The sequence below is a fragment of the Periplaneta americana genome, chromosome 3, assembly GCF_040183065.1.
Source record: "Periplaneta americana isolate PAMFEO1 chromosome 3, P.americana_PAMFEO1_priV1, whole genome shotgun sequence".
Classification (NCBI taxonomy): Eukaryota; Metazoa; Arthropoda; class Insecta; order Blattodea; family Blattidae; genus Periplaneta; species Periplaneta americana.
Genome location: NC_091119.1, coordinates 66880804 through 66895895, shown reverse-complemented (window position 1 = coordinate 66895895; position 15092 = coordinate 66880804). Strand labels below are relative to the sequence as shown.

The window sequence follows — 15092 nt, the reverse complement described above, 5'->3', positions numbered from 1 at the left end:
ATTAAAGCACCTCTTATATTCTAGCAAGCCTTACCGCCTTGTAATATATGCTGGCTTCGGAAGTTCGCTTTGCCGGGAAGTACTTACCATTGACAACATTGCGTTGTTCATGTCAACCACTGACGAATGAAACACCCACTGCTGTTGTAAGTTAATGAAAACAAAAGCTATTTATTAAATTTATTATATACTTATTTAATAATTCACTAGGCATATTGAAATATAAAAATGAATTGTAAAAGCTATTTAGGAACATACGATGTAAGAGTAATGGAACGGAGAAAAATTCTCTCCGGCGCCGGGATTTGAAACCGGGTTTTCAGCGCTACGTGCTGATGCTTTATCCACTAAGCCACACCGGATACCACCCCGGCGTCGGACAGAATCGTCTCAGATTAAGCTCCAAATCTTGGGTTCCCTCTAGTGGCCGCTCTCTGCACCACGTCATAGATGTCTATGAACGTAGGACCGAAGTCCACACGTGCTGAGGTGCACTCGTTATGAGTGACTAGTTGACCGGGATCCGACGGAATAAGCGCCGTCTTAAATCACGAAGTGATTTACGCATATCATATATATTATTTTAATGTACCGAAGTACATATGATATTTCCATGCAGATATTCTGCAACTATTAAGTTGTATGAGCTTGGACTATATCTATATCGAATGAACAGCAGGGACGCAGCTCTAAACCTCAACAAACTACATAGCACAAGGAACATGTACAGTTGGGTGGTAACCAAACTCGTCTTTATGCCAATGGTCCATGGCCATAGAACAAGAACCACAATGAGCAAATAATATAAAAAAACACTAATTGTCAATTAAAACCTTTGTAATTTTCAGTCTAATATAATTTGCGTATACGTATAAAAGTAAGCATTAAAATACACAGTGTTACGTCTCTAGACTTGTTAAAATAATAATGTACATTTTCAGTTATCAAAAGAAATACTCCTATGTTCAGAAAAACTATTTATATGCAAAAGTTCGTTTTACGTCACAAGACGTGACTGGAGCAAATCTGATACAATATTTCTTACTTATTTACTTGCTTACTTACTTACTTTGCAGCTGGCTACGGACTGGGAGGTCCGGGCAGGCCCGATGAGAGGGTATGGAAGACATGGCTGTATCCAGGGGGCCCGGGGCTTCCGGGGGGCCGCGTAACGTGATGATAATACTATATACATATTAATTAAAATGTAAAATTAAAAGTAATATTATTATTTAATTTGTGCGACATTTTTACACACGCGGATCGCTGTGAAATCGTTGCATTGGGCGTGGCATCTACCTGGAAAACAGATCACTCGACATCACGAACGCGATGGTCAGCCAGGATAGACAGTGTTAAGACATTTTCTTCACACATTTCAGGATTGAGAACAGCTCTTACAAAAGTAAAGGATATGAACATCGCTGCAGAGACATTAATAGATATGAACGATATTGAAACATATCTTACCAAATTTACTTGTGTTGTGATGTCTTCAATATGGATGAAGGATCTCTCTGAAATCGAGCACTGGAATTCCGTTCTGCAGGCTAGAAAGGCGACAACAGACGTGGAGGCGGAGAACATTAAGGTGTTGATTCAAAATTTGAAAACACTGCGAACAAAGTGAGGCACGATTTTGCAGGAGTGCGTGCATGTGGCAGCAAACATTGGTGTACCTCAGAATGTTTCTGAGAAACGGAAAGTTAAAAGATCTTCCCAAGAAGTGCATGACAGTGACACTCCAGAGGAACTTTTCAAACGTGACGTTTTCTATGTGCTCATGGACAGTGTCATTGGGAACTTAACAGAGCATTACAAAGCAGTTCCTGCAATAAATGAAATGTTCAGTTTCTTGTGGAACTATCCCTCACTGATAAAAAAAGGAATTACAGCAAAGAGTGAAAAAATGGGCTCAAATCTATCAAAATAATGTTGCTGAAGAGGATATTGTATTTGAAATCGATCATCTTAAGACTATTCAACCAGCAAACTTTAAGAATACCTCACAACCTCTTCAACTCCTGAATGTCCTTAATCAACAGAAACAGACCAATCTACTCCCAAATGTCTGCATTGCGTTGAGCATATTTACTACATTGCCAGTAACAGTCTGTTGCTGAAAAAGAGAGGTCGTTTAGCCTGTTTGCGCGTGTGAAGAAAGTATTTCGCTCGACAGTATCGCAAGGGAGACTATTAAGTCTTGGTACCTTAGCTTTGGAAAGCAGTCTTGTACGAGTGTTGGACTTTCAAGAAATAATAAGACTATTTTGCGAGTCGAAAGGCAAGAAAAGCTCGACTGTAGATTTCATAAAAGTAATATTCTCCTAAAATGGAAGTTAGTGACTTAGTGTGTGTGTCTATATTCAAAATAAGGAATGGAGTAGTGTAAAAGACTTGTATTTGTTCACTTTTGTAATGTTTATAATAAAAGTATTGTTCAGTGATCTGCTACTTTACATATATGAGTGTTCTCAATTTATCGTTTGAAAGGGGGCCCCATAGAATCCTAGTCAGGGGGTCCATTTCGGCTCTCTACGGCCCTGGGTCCGGGGTTCGATCCCAGGTGGTGACAGGGTATTTTTCTCGTTGCCAAACTTTCAGAACGGCTCCGAGGCTCACTCAGCCTCCTATAAAATTGAGTACCGGGTCTTTCCCGGGGTAAAAGGCGGTCAGAGCGTGGTGCCGACCACACCACCTCATTCTAGTGCCTAGGTCAGCGATGTCAGACAGGGACTAAACGGAGCGGAGCGCTCCACTAGACTGGTTGCGTGCTCAGGTGTTTCCACAGACATAAGCAAGTTCAAGCTCCGATCTAGCTCCGCAACCGGTATTGGAGCTTACAACTCTGACACTACTGGCCTAGGTCATGGAAAGCATGCGGCTCTACCTCCATGCCCTCCAAATGTCTTCATGGCATGTTACGGGGATACCTTTACCTTTGCCTTTTACCTTTTACTTACTTACTTACTTACTTACTGGCTTTTAAGGAACCCGGAGGTTCATTGCCGCCCTCACATAAGCCCGCCATAGGTCCCTATCCTGAGCAAGATCAATCCAGTCTCTATCATCATATCCCACCTCCCTCAAATCCATTTTAATATTATCTTCCCATCTACGTCTCGGCCCCCCCAAAAGTCTTGTTCCCTCCGGCCTCCCAACTAACACTCTATATGCATTTCTGGATTCGCCCGTACGTGCTACATGCTCTGCCTATCTCAAACGTCCAGTATTTCTTACTAAACTATATCATCATGTGAATAGTAGCCTTGTGAATCTAATGGTGCATCTCGTATGTGGCACATCGTATTAAGCCCATAATTCTTTTCATAGATAATTTTCATATTATTGATTAATGACTATTGACAATTCTGTGGATTAATATATGCAGGGTGGAAGTGAAGCAGTTTTGGAGATTTTTAGAGCGAATAGTTCATGTTGTATGTAACAAAAAACTATAATATCATATTGGTGGAAAGTTAATAGTATTTTTTTCAGAGAAAATGTTTTTTTCTCAAATGTTTAACAACCTCTTATTCGATAACTTTTGCGAATAGGATCGTGATTTTTTTTCCGTACAAAATAGGATAATTAATAAATAATAATTTATCTCTCTGACGTATTTCAATAGTGTGGAAGGTCTTCGTGTAAATTTAATTTTAAAAATGTATAATTTCAAGCCACTGTACGATGCGAGTTGGTTACAATACAGCGCCAGAGAACAGCTCATCTATCGAGACATCGAGTTCGTTGACCTCTTACATCTGTATCACGAGAAGAGAGTGTTAGCGGCGATGTTGCCGGACTGCTGAAACTTCAAACTTAATTTTCTAATTAACCGTGCGTTTAATCACAAAACGTAATATAGGTTTTCTATTCATTTCATTATACCCTATCGTTCCTTTCAGTCCCCAAGGTTGCTTTCACTTTCACTCTGTACACTTGTACAATATTATTTTTCCACATATCTCAATGCTTCAGTCATTTCCACATTTCTGGACTGCAGCAAAATGATTGTTACAGGCAATTCAATTTTTGTTTGAAGGAAAATTGCAGCATACGAACATTATATGTATATAGACAAATAATTATGTATACTTGACTCAGGTTTTAAAGAAGTCTGTTTCTCTTCATTGCTGTATTTCCCATGTAAAGAGAGGTATTGCGCGTGTTTTTCATAGCACAGTGTTCCTGAACTACCATTCCTTTTATAGATTAAATTTCTACATTATTTACTGTAATTTCCAGTAAAATATTTCTCCATTTATTACTATGATTACCAGAAAATTCTTGAAGTATTGCATTTAACTTCTTCTGACTGGAGGATTTAACATCTGCCACGTTGAAAACCGCTCGTTAAACTGCACAACTGCATTGCGAACGTTAGTACGTAATGAAACTGCTTCTCTGCTGTGCATATTATTGTAATGTAGTGACGAGTCATCCACCCATAATTGCAAATATTCTGTGAGGTGTTTATATGAATAGAGTTGCCTACAGATGCTAGTGTAATAGATCTTTATGCCCGCTGCACTCACCCTGAAAACAGTGTTTTAGTACGAACTTCCCAAGACTGGTAATAAGTTTAGGTTAGGTTAGTTGTGGTTCTGTGTACGGATAAACTTAGTCTGTGCAATCTAAACATTAATTCAATAATAAAATGGTACTCATTATTTAAGGTTAGCTTACAACTGTTTCTGTGAATAATCATAGTTGGTTTGTGTATTTAGAAGGTAGTCTTCCTAGAAAATTAGTAAAATAATAAACTGCTAATGAGTTTAGGTTATGTTATGTTTTTTTTCTGTGAATAGTTATACTTAGTTGGTAAGTATATTCAAGAACGATACTTCCTAGTAAATTAATTTAATAATACAACGTTAATAAGACAGTAAAAAATCTGAAGAAAATCAATTATGTTTTCATTGCTGTTCAAAATACAGCGTTATTATGGGAATGAGAAGAATGATTGGAATAAAGAAGAATGCAATGATTTTTAAAACATTTTATTTTTCAAACGACTAATGAACAAAGAAATCCCACTCTAACCATAGATGTAGGAACCATAAGCACCATAGCCGAGGGCGCCGTTGTAGGCGTAGGGGGTGCCGTAGTATCCTCCATAGTATCCGCCGTAGTAAGGGCTGATGATCTGTCCGGCGCTGAGGGCGACCAGCACAGCCAGAACGACGAGAAGCTGCGGGAATAGAAATCAATGTCAGCTGCTTGCTCTGTATTGATGCACGTATGTATTGTACATAAATATATTCCAACACTTTAAACCATAGATCTCTGACAGACGAACATATGATAAAAGTAGAATGAAAGCAGCAAATGATTTCAAAGTACTGGATTGATCAAAATCACTTCATGGTTTTTGAAAATGAAATACTATAATACAATCATAAAGAAAAAATATGTATTTTATTTATTTTATACACTTAATGTAAATTATTCGGAGGTTGATGTGATATCATTTTTAACATGAAATGACTTTAATTCTGTTCCATATAACTCTGCAGCCGAGATGGCAACGATGACATTGCACATTGAAGAATCTCATTACAGTTTCTTGAATACACTCCCGGATCCTTGCTTTTAGCCCTAATTCAGGAATGTTATGTGAATGTTTCGAAAATTTTCCTTTCGTTGTAATCCAAAAGGAAAAAGTCAAGTAGAGTTAGATCAGGCGAACGGGCAGGCCACTTTAGAATGTGTTTTCAAAACGTGAAAAGATTCTTCCTGGAAACAACGCCCTAAGGACGGTCTCTTGGGCGGAACAGGCCAGAAAGCCCAATCCTTGACAGAATTTGAATAATAATAATAATAATAATAATAATAATAATAATAATAATAATAACAGACCTCCAGTCTGTTACGATTCATTCATACAGCAATTTGAACCAACTTTAATATAGGCCTACACATGCCAGGACACTTATCACGAGCTAGCATGATAAGGATATCCTTTCAAGGTAACACAAACACGGATACACCTATTTCTTATGAAATGGAGATAAATCTCCACTTCTCTACCAGGTCTCGAACATGGGTCCTCTGGTTATGTTGTGATATAATGATAAGATATGAAAATCATTTCGGCAATTCTACAATCCCTTCAAGTCTAAATTGAGTATATATCGGTAATGACGAAATATTTCACAAAATTCGTTTTTAACATTATTTCTTTAAAACGAAGTATGTTAGAGTACTTACGAGCTTGTACATGGTTGTTTGTGTTGTTAGTTACTACACGAGTGTACTAATGCTACAGCGAATATTATAACCCGTTTATATACCAGAGCAGTGGCCAGCGTGTCCTTGTCCTTCCTCACCTTTCCATGGCATTGACTTCCTACTTAAGAGTTGTTACTTTGTACTGATATTGGGCTATTTTCATCCCACATTCATCGCGCCTATGGCTCAGCGCGCTATACACAGCCCAAGTTCGACACCCGCTCAGGTCGTGGTGGAATTTTTGGTGGACAAAGCAAACTTTGGAAAGGGATTTTTTCGGGGCACTTCCATTGTTCTGTAACGTTCCACCAAAACTCTCCACCTCCCTTTATCAATTCATTCGTCATTCGAAAAAAGAAACAATAAAGCAGACTAACGATGGTCTTGGAGGTAGATGGCTGAATTAGGTTATAAGGGCCGTATTCATAGACATTCTTAGCGCGGGCTTCCGGTGGATGATCAGCGAAGTAACTTTTTTCGTATTCGTAAACCAGTGTTAGCGATATGATATGATATGAATCCTGTACAAGTAGTCACTCGATAGCCGGGGCTAGTTTAGCACGCTCGTAGCGCGGGCTAGCGAAATGTCTATGAATAGCACCCTAAGAGCTTTGAGATCCTGGCCCTGGGGCTTATTAGATATTCGTCTGAGAATGAACCCAGCTTATTGTTAATATAATATTTTGTGGAAGACCTACCGTATTCAAAATACTATACAAAGATGATGGACCAATTTTTACGAATACGCTGCTCCATCGACATAGAAGAAAGCCAATGTTTACCTACTTAGATATAACACGCGGAGCAAGTCCCTGCAATCAGCAAGCATCATGTTTAGGTAGAGCATTAAAGTCAAGGAATATTAAGGAGAGTAAAAAAAAGTCGATCATACGGGAATGGGTATTTAAAAGTTGTTAATTCATTATAAAAAGTGAATCTGAAACAGCTTTAATACAAATTAATTTAATTTTCTATAATATATCTGTCTATAAAATACAATAATAATAATAAATAGACAGACAAATAGGTAAATAAAAGTAAAATAAAATAAATAACTAAGTATAATTATTTAACGACGCTGTATCAACTGCTAGGTTATCTGGCGTCGATGGAATTAATGGTAGCCAAATGGTGTATTTGGCGACATGAAGCCGATGATCCGCCATAGATTACCTGACATCCGCCTTACGGTTGGGAAAAACCTCTGAAAAAACCCAACTAGGAAATCAACCCAAACAGAAATCGAACCCACGCTCGAGTGCAACTCCGGATCAGCAGGCAAACGCGCTACCGCCTGAGCTACGCCGATGGCTAGTAAATAAGTAACTAAATAAATAAATACATATCTTAAACTCTCAGCAATATTCTTAATATTTTCGTCGTTTTCATGACGTTGAAGTATATTTACTTTGTGAGAAATACTCAGACTTGAACGTCCTTGTAACATGATGCTTACCGGTATGCAGTGGCTTGGATTCTCGTCACAACAGACCACGTTGTGCTGTTTTCTCTTTCTTTAGACTCAAACGCATTCTATTAAATCGGCGAAGCAGTGTAGTGACAAAAGTTCGAATTTAATAGTGAAACTGTTGAAGAAATGTTCAGATCGTTTTTTAAATTTAGAATGGATGCTGATGATACAATTTTAGAAAAAGTATTTTAATAATTCTTCCAGCATTCCTACCTTCACAAGTAACACTTCTGAATGCAGTGGAACATATTATTGCGAACAAGTGAAGAAGCACAAATATTGTAACGTTATTGCTGATGAAATAGGATACTGTTAAACTTGATAATAATATTTTTTATGCCCGGTTGCAACATTCTCGTTTTTAGGCCATTCGTTATCTCGTGAAACCAAATGCTTGTGTGCACCGTAGTTTAAAGTAGGAATATTATGGTGGGGGCACAGTCTATTATATACAGTGACGAAGCTTGAGTTGTGAGGGTGCTAGGAACAATAGACTGTGCCGGTACTATTTCGCATTTTCTGTAATGAGGCGATATTAGCGATCCTAGTGATTAGCAACTATCTACAGATGCATATTTACTACGTATTGAGCTTCGTAACTGTATATACTAGACTGTGGTGGGAGTAAGCGAAATAGCTATACCTGTTTTTTTTTTTAAGTTGGGACATCACAGAAGCGTTGCGATCGGAAAAACAACTGAATGCCACATATCGTGGTAAGTCTGTTGCTATGGTAACAACGGTTGAGTTGCCAAACTTACAGTTCCCACGTGGCGAGTGCTTAATAGCTCTCTTGGCGACATTTATTGTGCACACAATGCTAGCCGTGGTACGTTTCGTCTTTGATTCTCTGTCGATTTTTGTATTGTCTTTTTTACTTTCGCGTCAATTGTCAATAAATGTTTTAACGTCAGCCATCCTAACGTCAATTGCTATACTTGTTTTTTTTTTAAATGGGACATGCCAGGAGCGTTGCGATCGGAAAAACAACTGAATATCACATAGCGTGGTAGGCCTGTTGCTATGGTAACAAAGGTTGAGTTGCCAAACTTACAGGTCCCACATGGCGAGTGTTTAATACGATGAAAGCTTTGTGCAAGTCAGGAGATAGTAACGTGTAGTAGAGGCGTTGACCCTTGTTAAACCGGTGAATAAGTGTGCGTAACAGTGAAATGGAAGACAGCACAGTGAAACAAGACCTAATGGAAATGAAGGAGAGCATGGCAGAGCTAAGGAAGAAGATGGAAGAAATTCAACTGGAAAACGAAATTATGAAAAGCAAATGGGATCAATCTGAAGAGGAAAAGAGGAGAAAAAACTTGTTATTTTTTGGTATAGAAGAAAAAGATAGAGAACAGAGTATCGATACATATGAGAAGATATTAGGAGTGTGTTGGGAGTGTTTTGGTATGGACGTGAGCGATGGACAAGTACAGGAAGCATTTAGAATAGGAAAAAAGCAAATACAAAATTCAGAACATGCTAGGCCAATATTAGTAAAATTTAAGAGTGTGGTTACGAAGGAGAGGATTATGAAGAATAGAAGAATGCTAGGGAACACAACGATCAGAATAGATAACGACTGGAGCTACGAAGTGAGAAGTAGAAGAAGAGTTCTAATCCCGTTTCTTAAAGCAGCACGTAATAATGGACAATTCGCGAAACTCATCAAGGACAAAATTAAGATAAACAATTTGGTTTTTAGTGTAGAGGAGTGCTTAGTAACATTAAAGGAACCGATCGTAGGCTCAGAAGAAAAGGAAAGGAACAGAAAAATTTTGAAAGAAAAAATCAAGAATATCGTAGCTAAAGGCGAGGTTAGTGACCCAAGTATGGTGAGTGTACGCGAGAAAAATGCAAACGTGTCAAACTCAGTGACGATTTCCGGAAAGCAGTTAGTGACGTCAACTGATGAAGAAACAGGAGTGACGCGGACTGGCATTCAACAAGCTCAGCAGAACAAGACCTCAATGCAAGCGAATGGAAATAGTGGACATCAGATGGGAGCAATTCCGAAGCGGGTGAAGGAACTAAGATCTAAATCGAGGCTGACGAGAAGCAGAGTAATGCAAGTAGGAGATAGTTCAGGGAGCAGTGATGAAGGAAGAGGGGCAAACAAGATGAAAAAACAGTATGACTTAAGGAAATGGTGTGGAGGGGAAATAAATCTTGAGAAAAGAAAACTAAGATCTAAAAAGTAGCAATGTGGAAAAGTGAGTAGTGAAAAGTGCAAATAATTAGAGATGTAGAGTGAGGGTAAATGTGTCATACAGGAGGGGGTTATAGCATTTTTGGTATAATGATGAGTTAGGAGTAAAATAGAGGAAGAATTGATGACAAACAAAAAAAGACTAGTGGAAGAATTGCAATAAGAAATTTTAACAAAGTAATGTCCTAATTCACTTGTACGAGAGGCGTGTAAAACGGTGAGACGGCACTGTATGCTAATATTGTGAAGTGCCGCCTCACCGAAAGGTATATTGCTTAAAGACAAATATATACATTCATTCATTCATTCATTCATTCATTCATTCATTCATTCATTCATTCATTCATTCATTCATTCAATACGATGAAAGAGTAATGGAACGGAGAAAAATTCTCTCCGGCGCCGGGATTTGAACCCGGGTTTTCAGCTCTACGTGCTGATGCTTTATCCACTAAGCCACACCGGATACCCACTCCGGCGTCGGACAGAATCGTCTCAGATCAAGTTCCAACTCTTGGGTTCCCTCTAGTGGCCGCCCTCTGCACTACGTCATAGATGTCTATGAACATAGGACTGAAGTCCACACATGTGCTGAGGTGCACTCGTTATGAGTGACTAGTTGGCCGGGATCCGACGGAATAAGCGCCGTCTTAAATCACGAAGTGATTTACGCATATCATATATATTATTTTTAATGTACCGAAGTACATATGACATTTCCATGCAGATATTCTGCGTCATCATACGATGAAAGAGTAATGGAACGGAGAAAAATTCTCTCCGGCGCCGGGATTTGAACCCGGGTTTTCAGCTCTACGTGCTGATGCTTTATCCACTAAGCCACACCGGATACCCACTCCGGCGTTGGACAGAATCGTCTCAGATCAAGTTCCAACTCTTGGGTTCCCTCTAGTGGCCGCCCTCTGCACTACGTCATAGATGTCTATGAACATAGGACTGAAGTCCACACATGTGCTGAGGTGCACTCGTTATGAGTGACTAGTTGGCCGGGATCCGACGGAATAAGCGCCGTCTTAAATCACGAAGTGATTTACGCATATCATATATATTATTTTTAATGTACCGAAGTACATATGATATTTCCATGCAGATATTCTGCGTCATCATACGATGAAAGAGTAATGGAACGGAGAAAAATTCTCTCCGGCGCCGGGATTTGAACCCGGGTTTTCAGCTCTACGTGTTGATGCTTTATCCACTAAGCCACACCGGATACCTACGCCGGCGTCGGACAGAATCGTCTCAGATTATCATATGTACTTCGGTACATTAAAAATAATATATATGATATGCGTAAATCACTTCGTGATTTAAGACGGCGTATTCCGTCGGATCCCTGCCAACTAGTCACTCATAACGAGTGCACCTCAGCACATGTGTGGACTTCAATCCTACGTTCATAGACATCTATGACTAGTGCAGAGGGCGGCCACTAGAGGGAACCCAGAGTCGGAACTTAATCTGAGACGATTCTGTCCGACGCCGGGGTGGGTATCCGGTGTGGCTTAGTGCATAAAGTATCAGCACGTAGAGCTGAAAACCCGGGTTCAAATCCCGGCGCCGGAGAGAATTTTTCTCCGTTCCATTACTCTTTCATCGTATGATGACGCAGAATATCTGCATGGAAATATCATATGTACGTCGGTACATTAAAAAAATATATATGATATGCGTAAATCACTTCGTGATTTAAGACGGCGCTTATTCCGTCGGATCCCGGTCAACTAGTCACTCATAACGAGTGCACCTCAGCACATGTGTGGACTTAAGTCCTACGTTCATAGACATCTATGACGTAGTGCAGAGGGCGGCCACTGGAGGGAACGCAAGAGTTGGAACTTAATCTGAGACGATTCTGTCCGACGCCGGGGTGGGTATCCGGTGTGGCTTAGTGGATGAAGCATTAGCACGTAGAGCTGAAAATCCGGGTTCAAATCCCGGCGCCGGAGAGAATTTTTCACCTTTCCATTACTCTTTTATCGTATGATGACGCAGAATATCTGCATGGAAATATCATATGTACTTCGGTACATTAAAAATAATATGAGTGTTTAATAGCTCTCTTGGAAACATTTATTGTGCACACAATGTTAGCATTGGTATGTTTCGTCTTTGATTCTCTGTCGATTTTTGTATTGTTTTCTTACCTTCGCGTCAATTGTCAATGAGTGTTTTAACGTCAGCCATCTTAACGACAATTGGTAACTTCCATCAGCTGGCAGCTGGTAGTCCATGTTGGCAACATGGTACTGTAGTTCCAAGCCCGGCCGCTTAACTGTCATGTCCCATCTTTCAAAAAAACATGTATAGCTTCCATCAGCTAGCAGCGTGGTAGTCCATATTGGCAACATAGCGCTGTAGTTCCAAGCTCGGCCGCCCAACTGTTGTGTCCCATCTTTAAAAAAAACCTGCAAGTGGATGTGTAGCGAGGGAGGGAAACTTCCCAGTCCAAGTTTTTCTTCCCCTTACGCTCAGCTAGGTTTCACGAGATAACGAATGACCTGTAAAATGCTTTAGTAGCTAAACGTGATAATATCGTTACCACGTTTAAGGGGAAATTCTCTTGAATCATTACTTATCACGATTTTTTTTGCCGTGGTTACTTGGCGGGCGGTTATCTTGCTGTTATTCTTATTCGCAGCAATTTGAATCTGGTGGCAGTAACTAAATTCGTTATTCTTTTGTCCGCCGAAGTTCTGTAAACATCCGCTGTTCAGTTTTGTATCAACTTCATAACATATTTAGCCTCTGTTATAGAAGGAAATCGGACACGTGCACCGAACCTCGAGAAATACTGTATGAAGTGAAGATGCCCATCGAGCTTGTGGAGAAGTGTAAACACACAGTTGAAAATAAGAAGACAGACGGCGTTTCTGTGAAAGAAAAGGACACAACTTGGCTGAAAATTGCAGAAAAGATTGTTCATCTTACTCGTAAGTTATTTATTTATTGATAGATCGATCGATTGATTCATTCATTCATTGCGTTTGTACATGTGTATGTGTCTGAATGGGTGTCTGTGTGTGTATTTACTGTCTCCTATAGAACTGAATTTATAGTAATGTCAATTTGACTCAATGTAGAAAATCACTACGCAGGTACATTTAATACTGTAGACAGAATGTATATTGTACAGATAGACAGAATCACAGCTGTAGGCCTACCTATTTTTCAGTTATGCAGTCAGGTGCTGTTAAAGTCGAGAAGAGCTATTTCATTCTTTTACTTTAATAGAGAGGTAGAGTTGAGAAAGATTTCTTGAGCCACCAGCGCATCTCGGACGGTAGTGCATTTGCCTCCTGGACCCACAAAAGTATTGTATACATTGGAAATTACAACAGAAAATTATTGTAAAGTATGAAGTTGTATCTTACTGTCCCATAAAATTATGTGTAACCCCCCCCCCCCCCGTTGAACTTTAGAAAAATAACATATTTAGATTTGAGTATTTGGTGAAGTTTACTCATGTCCCAGCCACTATAGGAACTTGATCAAATACCTTGAAAATGCGTTGGATTTATAGTATTGATTAGTAGGTATTGATGCAATCACTGGGAGAGCTATAAGCCCACCTAGCTCGTCCTAAATACGTACCTTACTTACATACAAAAATCGTTGTGCGTGAATGAAGAATAGGGCCATACTCGTTTATGTAACATTGGGTTTCAGTGTCGCCAACACAGTAATAATACTACACACCTAATCAACCTAACCTAACTTCTCCCATAATACTACACACCTAATCAAACCTAATCTAACCTGTCACATAATACACAACTAATCTAATCTAACCTAACCTGTTACATAATACTAGGCGTACATACCTGTAGTAATATTCCTCATGTTTAGCTTCACTTGGTTTGCATGTATTGCCGACCCTGCTACTCGTGTCGGTATCTATCTAGTGGAAGGGAATCGTAATTCCAGGAAGAACATATGGCGATTTTCATAATAATTACATTTAGTTCGTTCAGTGTATGTTTTGTAATATATTAACTGTGTTAATTTAGTGATAATTCCATATATATATATATATATATATATATATATATATATATATATATATATATATATAGTACAATACAAATTGAAATGCGTTGTGGCTGTGATAAAAGTTTTGAAAATTAGTTCATAGCGCCACATTGACAGTGATAAAAGTGTGCAATATTCGTTCAGTGGCCGATGGATACTCTACCTTGACCGAGTATTTTTTTTATCCATAATCGTTTTCCCTTCTCTAATTTTTCATTGTCAGAGTAACAAAATCTACATCGACATAAGGCGCAGTCCTCCTACCCCTCCTTCAATACAATCCTTATGCTTGATGCTGTGGCACGTTCGAATTATACGAATACTAGATACCTAACGGCTAGAACAGACTTTGTCATAAATTGAAGCCGACACAATATACAATTTAACTTGTTTCTCAAAAATTGGATGGCTATGGAAAAATTACATTTCAAAGATATTAGAATCATATTCATGAATATGTTCTATTAGAACATAATGTAATATTAATAAATATACCCTAATATAATAAAAATATTAATAAATATATCCTAATATAATAATAATAATAATAATAATAATAATAATAATAATAATAATAATAATAATAATACATAACATTTAAAATACCGAAAATGTAAATTGTAAACAATTTTAACAACGACCGCCCGTTGACAAAATTCTACGTACGCCACTGTGTAACACCATATGAGCCGTTCAGAGCAGAAGTGGTGTAAGTCAAAATTGGGTACCGGTAATGAGATTTAAAGTAAAAATTCTGTAAAATACAGCGCTAAGTAGCAATTAATATGTCTTTCGTGCTATCCACTGACTACTAATATTTTAAATAAGTTGAATATTAATTGCTACTTTGCACTGTATTTTACAGAATGTTTACTTTAACCCTCATTATCCATTTTTTGACTTACACCACTTCTGTTCTCAACGGGTCATATATTATTTACAAGTGATCTCATAATAATGAGTTGACATATCGAGGGCATCACATCTGTAGGGCGTTTCAACAAATGCAGCGTTATTGAAATATTTAATACACTCTATTTATGTTTGAAAACAAACGTTTAAGAATTAAAATAGGTATGAGGAAGAATCAAATAAAGTACCTTGTTATGTAGAGAAGGCAAGGAA

At 38.6% G+C, this 15092-nt stretch overlaps 1 long non-coding RNA gene across 1 annotated transcript; it reads right to left on the bottom strand.

The window, feature by feature from the left end:
* Positions 1–4987: 4987 nt before the first annotated feature.
* On the bottom strand, positions 4988–6471 carry LOC138697109 (uncharacterized). The gene is made up of 2 exons (XR_011331522.1): positions 6214–6471; positions 4988–5194 (listed from the first exon to the last, which is right to left on the bottom strand). It is a non-coding gene; the product is annotated as an uncharacterized lncRNA (long non-coding RNA).
* Between the last annotated feature and the right edge of the window lie 8621 nt (positions 6472–15092).